Below are 12,198 nucleotides of genomic sequence, written 5' to 3'. Positions count from 1 at the left end.
TCTCTACACTTGTTCACACTGGGTGAAAGTTATCATTGTTCTATTTGCCTTTCTCTGTTTTGTAAATAACGTCTGACAAAAGGATTTAGAGAAAGGGGTGATATTGTGCCTTGATTTGTTTTGCTGATGAAGAATTCCCTTCTCAATACACTTCAAGCTTAGTTTTCTAGTGTTGATGATCTCAGGTAGCACATGTTATCCTTCTTTTACTCACAGCCTCCTTCTGATTTATGCGGGCTTGTTCGTTCAAATATGAGTCCTTTTCATTCTGTTGTCTCCTTAGTGAAGGGACAAGAAATCACTGAAATATAGAACTAGAAAGAATTTAGAATTATGGTGTCCAGTTCCCCTCATTAGTGGAAAAATCAAACTCTGTAAAAATATTTTAAAGAGGTTTATTCTAAGCCAATGCATGACTGCAGCCCAGGGAAAACACAAACCCAAGAATCCTTGAGTAAGTGGTCCTGAAGTGGTGGGATTACAGTTTGGTTCTATACATTTTGGGAGACAGGAGTTGCAGGCAATGACATAAACCAGTACATAGAAGGGATACATTGGTTCAGCCTGAAATGGCAGGACATCTCAAACCGGGGGGCTTAAAAGTCATAGGCATGTTGAATATAAAAATGTCCTAGGGATAAACGCTTGGTGCCACAAAGTGAAACCAGCACTTAGGCAAAAGTCTTCTCAGCAAGGTAGTTTACTTCTGCAGAAGGGTTCCACTGATGTCAATCAAGACCGCAAGAGTACACTGAATAAAGGAGAGCAGGGGTTTTTTATCTCTGACGTGTAGTCCTTACCTCTGTGTCATTCCCCCACGGACTGGGGTCGGACCGCACAATTTGAGCTGAGCCAATTGACTACTTGCAAATGTTTTTCTAAATATGGAAGGGAAGGGGAACGTGAGGTACAGTGGTGAAGTGTGTGAGACATGAAGTTTCGGGGGAACAGTGGGTGCAGATAATCAAGGGAACAGATGTGAGTTATTGATTAGAGCTGATGGGAAGCAGGTAGGCTGTTTACAGTAACTAGGGGCAAGGAGGCATGTAGAACGAGAAAGTTGAGTTCGAGAACAAAGGACAAGGAAGTTACCAGGTTAACCTTTGAAGAGAGACTGATTCATTGTATCTTGCAGGTGGATTTTAGGGATTCTTGAGTTGACAACCTGTTGAGAAAGTTAGGCTATTGTCTAAAGACTTGAAGTTAGTAGAAAAGAATAATTGGGTTAAGATAAGGTGGTTGTGGGGGGCAAGGCCCTTGTTATGTAGAGAAAGCCTCTTAGGTGGTAGTCGTTAGAGAGACTAGACTATAAATGTCTCTTTTCAAGCCTTTAAATGTGTCAGGTTCTAAGCTAATCTCTCCTAGATCCTAGAACATGGAATGACCTAGAAAGGGAAGGCCTGGCTGCATTAATGGGCCTTCTGTACAGATGCAGATTTCCCCCATAAAAGAGAACTTTGCAGAGTCATTTCAAAATATGTCAAAGAAATATATTTTGGGGTAAAATATTTTTATTTCCTTCAGAGTTTGCTGTCTGTCATGTGATGTTATGCCAGAGTCAGGTTGGAAAGTAAGCCATATTATATCAGGATAATAAAAACCCATTTAGCAAGATTTTATGGTTAGTAGGGTATGACTTGACTTTGGCTTTGCATGGCCTTAGGCCTTGTTTTTAATTTGGTATCCATTTGCCACACAGATTCTGTTTTGTGAGTCTTATTGTCAGAGGCGTTTAAACCAGAGCAACTCCATCTTGAATAGGAACTGGGTAAAATGAAACTGAGACCTACTGAGCTACATTCCCAGATGGTTAAGGCGTTCTAAGTCACAAGATGAGATACGAGGTCAGCACAAGATACAGGTCATAAAGACCTTGCTAATAAAATAGGTTGCAGGAAAGAAGCTGGCCAAAGCCCGCCAAAACCAAGATGGTGATGAGAGTGACTTGTAGTTGTCCCTACTGCTACACTCCCACCAGCTCCATGACAGTTTACAAATGCCATGGCAACAACAGGAAATTACTCTATATGGTCTAAAAGGGGAGGCATGAATAGTCCACCCCTTGTTTAGCATGTAATCAAGAAATAACCACAAAAATGAGCAACCAGCAGCCCTCAGGGCTGCTGCGTCTATGGAGTAGCCATTCTTTTATTCCTTTACTTTCCTAATGAACTTGCTTTCACTTTACCATATGGATTCACCTTAAATTCTTTCTTGTGCAAGATCCAAGGACCATCTCTTGGGGACAGGATTGGGAGCCCTTTCCGGTGACATTAGGATCTTTATTTTAACTTTAATGCTGGTCACTCATGCCTAAACTCCAAAAACGAGGGGGTATGACAAGGTCTATTTGACATCCCTTCCCATCATGGCTAGGAATTCCATTTTTCAGGTTTCTCTGGCTTTCCCTTGGCCAGGAAGGGGTCTGTTCAGGCAGCTGGGAGACACAGGATTTTATTTTTGGTTTATACCCTGTTCTTTTTTGCACTGGTGGAGGCAGAGGATAAGAAAGGTTGTGGCTTTCTCAGAATTCATAGCTGATAAGACCAACCTCAGAATAAGAAATTTAAACCAGAAGAAAAATTTTTTGATCAATTAGACTGACTGATGAGAAAACCTGGACTGAGAAAATATAAGTATCTTATCCCAGCTCATTCAGCAGACTCGAGGCAAGACCCTGCCTCACATCCCTCTCTGCTACACCACACTGCCTCCTTCACCACCCAAAAATACAAGAGTGGAAAAAAATCACTTTTCTTACTTCTGAATATTAGACAAAGGAGTACATTGGAATGGGCAAGTTGTGACATGCTAAAACCTATGCAATATTTTATGCTCTGGGCTTTTCATATCCTCATGTGGGCTTGCAGTTAATTGGAATATTCTTCTCTGTGAGTACAGGCATACCTTGTTTTACTGCACTTTATTGCACTTCACAGATACTGCATTTTTTTACAAATTGAAGGTATGTGGCAACCCTATGATGAGCAAGTCTATCAGCACCATTTTTCCAATAGCATATGCTCATTCTGTGTCTCTGTTTCAGCATTTTTTAGCAATAAGGTATTTTTAAATTAAGATATGTATTTTTTTAGATATAGTGCTATTGCACACTTCATAGACTAACATACACTGTAAACATAAATGTATATGCACTGGAAAAACAAAAAAAATTGTCTGTTTTGCTTTATTGCAATATTTACTTTATTGCAGTGTTCTAGAACCAAACCTGCAATATCGCCGAGGTATTCCTGCACAGAGTAATTGATTTCCCATCACTTGTTGAGTGTTTGTACAGTCACATGGTGGAGGTATTTACCTTGTTCCTGGCTTTCATTTGAAAGCCTTTAGTATTACCAATTTGCAAGCTTTTAAAGGTTATCAAGAAAGAATTTTGGTCAATTATCCCTCAAAAGATTTTTCCCTAACTTTTAGCAGTTATGTGTAGTAATTTTACTTCAAGTAAAAAGAAAAGAAAGAAAAACTTAAAACATAACAATAACAACAAAAAAAGGCTGATACTGCACTACTGTCTTCCTGAATATTTTTCGTTGGTTTTTCTTCTCTTTTGTACCAGATCTTGAAGGCTGCCAGGAGTCACTACTTGCTTTGAAAAAAAAAAAAAAAGCTTCTCTCACCTCCTCTGTGCCACTAGGTGGTTTCTGGTTTACACCTGGAAGCCTCTCTATATCTGTGAGCTCTCACTTTGCCCTTTCATTTGCCTGGGCTTGAAAACTCAGAATTCATTAATCACTCTACTTGATCTGGTAACAGCTTTAAAAACAGAAGGCTAGAGAAATGGTTTTCCAGAAAAATGAAAAGGTTGCAATTCCAACAGAGAATGGGAAGGGTTCCCTGCCTCAGAGAGGAGAGAAGGTGTACAGCACTATTACTAAGCAGCAAGTCACTAGATGGCAGCTACCCTTTACTATTTAAAGAACCAGAGTGAATATTTTCTATTTTAGAAAGTGGATTTTTTGCCTATCTGAGGAAGACATTATAGCATCTAGCACTTGATGGGCAAGGCAAAAATGAAGCTGCTTGTCATTGTGATTATAATGCATCTACCACTGCTTTTCCTTTCACCCGTGGCTTGGTACAGCTTTATTTTCAGATGCTCTGGTTAATTTGACGTTTTTATTGACTGGTTATTTGCTTTTTTAACTCCATAGAGGTTACTGATTTTCAAAGGATTGGGAGATACATTAAACAATAAAACTGTTGGATATGTTTTCTCTTTTAGGAGATTCTTGAAGATCTTGCCATATGTTTTTGAATGATGACTCTGAACTTTCACATGAGAGAAGGAGACTGTGCTATACTTTAAGAATACTGCCAGTCTCAGTTGATATACTTGCTAGTTTGTGGCTCATTTATGTAACCAGTGAGTATGCATTTATATGTTAAACATGAGGGGCACATAGAAATGAATCAAACCTTGTTATTTAGTTATTTATAAACTATTTGGGCAGTCTCACCTTTTAACTAATTCACTTTTCTGTCAGTTATCGTGAGTCAAACATAAAGGAACAAGACACGTAGACTACAGAGGGAAAAATAATAATTGGGAACTGGAGGACATCTTGGAGGATGGCATGTAAGATCATATCTGTTTAAGAATGATATAAGGGTGGCTCACACCTATAATCCCAGCACTGGGAGGCCAAGGCCGGCAGATCACCTGAGGTCAAGAGTTCAAGACCAGCCTGGCCAACATGGCGAGATCCCCATCTCTAATAAAAATACAAAAATTAGCTGGGCATGGTGGCACACAGCTGTAATCCCAGCTACTCAGGAGGCTGAGGCAGGAGAATCACTTGAACCCAGGAAGCAGAGGTTGCAGTGAGCCAAGATCGCACCACTGCACTCCAGCCTGGGCAACAAGAGTGAAATTCCATCTCAAAAAAAAAAAGAATTATATAAATGGCAGTGGCATCCTAAGATGTAACTGGACAATAGAGCACATAGGGACATATAGATAAGGGAAATTATAAATAAATCTCTAAAAAGATAAGATAGAAAGTTGAAAATATTCTTTGTTCTCACTGGATCATAGACCCTAAGGGAAGGAAACAGATATGTCATTTTTAAGGAGTTCAAACTTTATGTCTTATCAGTCATTTTAATAAAGTTAAATAAAAAGTGTTTCTGAAAAATAGAAAATCATAAAGGTGCTTTGGCTGCTTGCATGTGGGCTTATGTGAATTATACTTAAATGAAATATGGTGCAGTGGATGGCATCTGACTTCATTGCCCCATTCTTTTTGTTTTTTTGTGTTTTGGGGTGGGGGGGGGCGGTTTGAGACAGAGTTTTGCTCTTGTTGACCAGGCTGTAGTGCAATGGGGCAATCTCAGCTCACTGTAACCTCCATCTCCCAGGTTCAAGTGGAGCGATTCTCCTGCCTCAGCCTCCAGAGTAGCCGGGATTACAGGGGCCCGCCACTACGCCTGGCTAATTTTTGTATTTTTAGTAGAGACGGGGTCTCACCATGTTGGCCAGGCTGGTCTTGAACTCCTGACCTCAGGTGATCCACCCACCTCGGCCTCCCGAAGTGCTGGGATTACAGGCATGAGCCACCACACCTGGCCCTCACTGCTCCATTCTTATCTTGAAACAACGTTTTCCTACCTGCAGTCACCCCAAAACTCCCTCACCCTATAAAAGATACATATTTATATTGTTTTTATTGCCATGAATTTTCTCCTATGCATATCTACCTAAATTACCTCTTTTTAACTATTTACTCCGGTCTCTCAGGCTAGGTAAAGCCTGCCATTTTGCCCAAGCCTGGGTAATTTATAAAGGAAAGAGGTTTAATGGACTCACAGTTCAGCATGACTAGAGTGGCCTCAGGAAACTTACAATCATGGCAGAAGGGGAAGCAAACATGTCCTTCTCCTGTTGGGCCTGTTGGCATTTGTAAACAGAAATATCTCACAGTACATTGGGAGACCTTGACCGGGGACAACTTGGCTGAAAGTTCCTGGTCCTATCTCTAGGGACTAAGGGAAAGACTAGGCTTACAATTTGTGCTGAGCACCTCTTCATAACTCTGAATTATTCGGGTGACCTTTCAAGAACTGAAATTAAACCCCATTTACAAAAATTAAACACTCCCTTTTCCATCTAAAAAAAGGAATGTGCATTCTGGAGATACTTGTTGCCTGGCAACAAAATGCATACTTCCTTCTCCTTCAGGGAACTGCCAAAAAAGATATAAATGCTAGGAAGAAAATTGGCCATAAAAGAGAGTCAATAAAATAAATCTGGTGATTCTTAGAGTAGGAGGAGAGCAGATTTACAAAATTTGCATGTTTGTGTGTATGTGTGTGTGTCTGTTTCTGTGTGTGTGTGTGTGTGCTCATGGACTGGGTAGATGGACAGCATGAGATAGAAACAAAACAGTCTACAGGATGAATTTGTTCATTCATTCTATTGTGGAATGAATGGAAATAGGCGGGTATAACCAGAGGGTTCCTGCTTTAGAGAAGTGTAGTGTTAACCATCTGTATTAGTCCGTTCTCATGCTGCTAATAAAGACGCGCCCAAGCCTGGGTAATTTATAAAGGAAAAAGGTTTAACGGACTCACAGTTCAGCATGACTAGAGTGGCCTCAGGAAACGTACAATCATGGCAGAAGGGGAAGCAAACATGTCCTTCTTCAAGTGGTGGCAGCAAGGAGAAGTGCCAAGCAAAAGGGGTAAAAAGCCCCTTATAAAGCCGTCAGATCTCATGAGAACTCACTCACTATCATGAGAACAGCATCAGGGTAACCCACCCATGATTAAATTACCTCCCACTGGGTCTCCTCCCACAACACGTGAGGATTATACAAACTAAAATTTAAGTTGAGATTTGGGTGGGGACACAGCCAAATCATTATCACCATTCTCCCAAACCACTAACTATGCAATCATTTGAGGGAATAAGGGGGAAAAGAAAAGAGTAACAATGATGGAAAAATATGACACTTTTTATTTCTATTGTTTAAGAAACTAAAGCATGGAGAGGTTTACCTACTTGAAAAAAGTCAGATAACTGATAAGTGGCACAGCTGGTTACTCTCTCTTACTTAAAGAGTATTTTTAATGTTTCAACAGTCACGTGCACACCCCTCCACCCTTCTACACCTCCTTTTTCCCCTGGAGAAAACTAGGTTCCCTTGATTGTATCTCATATACACTTTTTTATTGTGGTAAATTATACGTAACATACAATTTACCATTTAAACTATTTTTAGTCTACGGTTCAGTGACACTAAGAACATTCACATTGTTAAGCAACCATCATCACTTTCCATCTCCAGAACTTTTTCATCTTCCCAAAATGAAACTCGCACCCATTGAAAAACAACTCCTCCCATTCTTCCCAGCCCCCAGCCCCTGGAAACTGCTATTCTATTGTCTGCCTCGATAAACTTGACTACTCCGGTACCTAATAGAAGTGGAATCATACAATATTTGTCCTTTTGTGCCTGGCATATTTTCACTTAGCATAATGTCTTCATTATGCACCAGATCTTGAAGGCTGCCAGGAGTCATTGCTTGCTTTATCCATGTCAGAGTTTCAAAGTTTATCCATGTCAGAATTTCCTTTCATTTTATCTATGTACCACATTTTGCTTATCCATTCACTCATCTACAGACACTTTGGTTGTTTTCACCTCTTGGTTATTGTGAATAGTGCTGTTATAAACATAGGTGTAATAGTATCACTTCAAAAATCCTGCTTTCAAGTCTTTTTTATTTATACACAGAAGTGGAATTGCTGAATCCTATGGTAATTATATAAAAATATCTATGTTTTAGGAACTGCAATACTGTTTTCCACAGTGACTTCACCATTCTCTATCCCCACCAACACTGCACAGGGTCCCACTTTCTCTATGTTTTTATGAATATTTGTTATTTTCTGTTTTTGATAGTAGCCATGTATCTTTTTTTAATCTTTTTTGTGGTTTTATCTTTTTGTGGGTTTGATTTGCATTTCCCTGATGATTAGTGATGCTTAGCATCTTTCGGTGTGCTTGTTGACAATTTGTATATCATCTGCAGAAATAACTGTTCAAATCCATTGCTCATTTTTGAATCAGGTTGTTTTATATTGTTGTTGCTTTTAGGAGTTCTCTAAATGATAGGGACAGGAGGGAGAGAAATTCTGGGAGGGCATGTCCCCGATGAGGGTCCCACCCTCGAGCCTGAAACTGCAGCACAAAGTGAGAACTTACATCCCTGGTTTCCTGCTCGAATGTTACCTTTTCCACAACCACCCATGGCCTGCCCTGCCCCCCAATCCTGTGCCCGTAAAAACCCCAGGCTCAGCCAGCAGAGAGAAAAGAAGCATAATAGTCTCTAATGAATCTTTGTATTTCTGTGGTCTCAGTTATTACATCTCCTTATTTGTTTCTGATTTTACTTATCTGAGTCCTCTCTCTTTTTTTCTTAGTCTAGCTCAAGGTTTGTCCATTTTATTTTTTTAAAAAGCCAACTTTTCAGTTTTCTTGATTTTTAAATTTTGTTCTCTCAATTTCAGTTATTTCTGCTCTGATCTTTATTATTTCTTTCTTTCTACTAATTTTGGGTTTGGTTTTAGCTTGCATTTCTAGCTACTTTGGGTGCATTGTTAAGTTGTTTATTTAAAGTCTTTCTACTTTTCAATGTAGGCGTTTATTGCCATAAACTCCTCTCTTAGTATTGTTTTTGCTATAGCCCATAGATTTTGGTATGTAGTGTTTCCACTTCTATTTGTATAAATAAATTTTCAATTTTCTTCTTAATTTCTTCATCGATTTATTCATCATTCAGGAGATGTTTAATTTCCATGTGTTTGTGTAGTTTCCAAGATTCTTTTTATTGATTTCTAATTGTATTCGACTTTTAAAAATTGAGACTTGTTTTGTGGCCCAAAAGGTGGTCTATTCTGAAGTATGTTCCATGTGCTGATGAGAGGAGTGTGTATTCTGCAGCAGTCAGGTAAAATGATCTACAAATGTCAGTTAGGCCCATTTGGTCTAATTTTGGTTTCACTTTGATGTTTCTTTGTTATTTTTCTGTCTGGATGAACCTCTTCATCATTGAGTCTGAGGTGTTGAAGTCCCCTACTATTATTGAATTACAGTCCGTCTCTCCCTTTAGAGCTATTAATGCTTGCTTTATATTCTTTGGTATCCCAGCATTGAGTGCACAGGTATTTAGAATTGTTATATCCTCTTGCTGAATGGACCTCTTTAACATTATATAGTGACCTTCTTTGTGGTTTTGTGTTTTTTTTACAGTCCCTGACTTGTAGTCTATTTTATCTGATATAACTTTAGCTACTCCTGCTTTTTTTTGGTTTCTGTTTGCATGGAATATATTTTTCCATATTTTCCCTTTCAGTCTGTATGTGTCTTTATAGGTGAAGTAGTTTTCCATTAGGCAGCATATAGTTGGGTCATGTTTCTTCATCCATTCAGCCACTCTATGTTTTTTTTTTTTTATTTCAATTGATTTGGGGGGAGCAGGTGGTGTTTGGTTACATGAATATGTTCTCTAGTGGTGATTTCTGAGATTCTGGTGTGCCCATCACCTGAGCAGTGTACACTGTACCCAATGCGTGGTCTTTATCCCTCACTACCCCACACCCTTTCCTCCCCGAGTCCCCAAAGTCCAATATATCATTCATATGCCTTTGTGTCCTCATAGCTTAGCTCCCACATATGAGTGAGAACGTATGATATTTGGTTTTCCATTCCTGAGTTACTTCACTTAGAATAATAGTCTCCAGTCCCATCCAGGTTGCTGCGAATGCCGTTATTTTGTTCCTTTTTATGTCAGAGTAGTATTCCATGGTATATGTAAACAATATTTTTTAATATACTTGTTCATTGGTGGGCATTTGGGCTGTTTCCATATTTTTGCAATTGCAAATTGCGCTGCTATAAACATGTGTGTGCAAATACCTTTTTCGTATAATGACTTATTTTCCTCTGGGTAGATACCTAGCAGTGGGATTGCTGGATCAAATGGTAGATCTACTTTTAGTTCTTTAAGGAATCTCCACACTGTTTTCCACAGTGGTTTTACTACTTTACATTCCCACCAACAGTGTAAAAGTGTTCCCATTTCACCACATCCATGCCAACATCTACTATTTTTTGATTTTCTGATTATGGCCATTCTTGCAACAGTGAGGTAGTATAGCATTGTGGTTTTGATTTGCATTTTCTTGATAATTAGTGATGTTGAACATTTTTTCATATGCTTGTTGGCCATTTGTATATCTTCTTGTGAGAGTTGTCTATTCATGTCCTTAGCCCACTTTTTGTTTTGTTCTTGCTGATTTGTTTGAGTTCTTTGTTGATTCTAGATATTAGTCCTTTGTCAGATGTATAGATTTTGAAGATTTTCTCCCACTCTATTGGTTGTCTGTTAACTCTGATAATTATTTCTTTGGCTGTGCAGGAGCTTTTTAGTTTTTATTATACTAAAATTATATATTATACTGAAATTATATATTTATAATAACTTTTATTATTACTGATGGGTAACAACTTACTACTGACATTTTCTTATTTGTTTTCTGGTTGTTTTATAATCCCTCTCTTCTATTCTTCCTTTCTTCCTTGTGGTTAAGTGATTTTCTGTGGTCATGTTTGAATTCTTTGCTTTTTATTTTTAGTGTGTCTATTATATGGTCTTGCTTTGTGGTTACCGTGAGATATGACAAGTTTTTTGGTTTTTGTAGTTTTTTGAGATGGAGTCTTACTCTGTCACTGAGGCTACAGTGCAATGGCACAATCTCAGGTCACTGCAACCTCTGCTGCCCAGGGTTCAGGTGATTCTCCTGCCTCAGCCTCCCAGCTATCTGGGATTACAGGCACCCAACACCTCGCCTGGCTAATTTTTGTATCTTTAGTAGAGATGGGGTTTCACCATGTTGGCCAGGCTGGTCTCAAACTCCTGACCTCAGGTAATTCACCCGCCTCAGCCTCCCAAAGTGCTGGGATTACATGCATGAGCCACCATGCCCAGCCAATAAGTTATTTTAAACAGATAACAATTTATCATCTATCATGAAGAAAAGAATAGAAACAAAGGAAAAACTGAAAAAAAAAACTCTATACTAACTTAATCCCCACAAACACATTTTACTTTTTTTGTCTTAATATATATTTTTTTATATTGCCTGTCTTATAATAGGTCACTGTAACTATTATATTTTTGATAGATTTGTCTTTTAGTCATCATAATACAGTAAATCTTGAATTATACCCTACAATTACAGTATTAGAGTATTCTGACTTTGTCTGTGTACTTGCTTTTACCAATGAGTTTTATACCTTCAAATGTTTTCTTATTGCATATTAGTGGTATTTTTTTCTTTCAGATTGACAAACTCCCTTTAGTATTTCTTGTAAAACATGTCTGGTGGTGATTAATTCCTTAGCTTTGGTTTATCTGTGAAAGACTTATCTCTCCTTGATATTTAAAGGATATCTCAGTTGACAGGGTTCCCCACACTCCCTTCATCATTTTGAATATGTCATCTCACTCCCTCCTGACCTCTGTGGTTCCTTTTGAGAAGTCTGTTGCCAGATGAATTGGAGCACCGTTATTTGTTATTTGCCTCATTTCTCTTGCTGCTTTTAAGGTCTTCTCTTTGTCCTTGACTTTTGAGAGTTTGATTATTATTTGCCTTGAGTTAGTTTTATTTGGGTTAAATTTCTTTGGTTAGCTTTGACCTCCTTATACCTGGATATTTTTATCTTTCTCAAGCTTTGGAAAGTTTTTTTCTAATTATTTATTTAAATAAGATTTCTAAACCTGCCTCTTTTCCTACTTCCTCTTTAAGGCCAATAAATCTTAGATTTACCCTTTTAAGGCTATTTTTTCAATCTTATAAGTGTTCATCATTCTTTTCCATTATTTCTTTCGTCCTTACTGTGCATTTTCAAATAGCCTGTCTTCTGCTCACTAATTCTTTCTTTTGTTTGATCAGTTCTACTGTTGAGACACCCTGAAGCATTTTTCAGTTTGTTAATTATATTTTCCCACTCCAGGATTTCTGTTGGTTTCTTTTTTGTTTTTTCAATTTCTTTGTTAAGTTCCTCTGATAAATTTTTTAAATTCCTTCTCTGTGTTTTCTTGAAGTTCATTGAGCTTCCTCAAAATAGCTATTTTGAATTCTCTGTCTGAGGGGTAACATAACTCTGTCAC

This window comes from Pongo abelii, chromosome 7, assembly GCF_028885655.2.
Source record: "Pongo abelii isolate AG06213 chromosome 7, NHGRI_mPonAbe1-v2.0_pri, whole genome shotgun sequence".
NCBI lineage: Eukaryota > Metazoa > Chordata > Mammalia > Primates > Hominidae > Pongo > Pongo abelii.
This window is presented reverse-complemented; position numbering follows the sequence as displayed.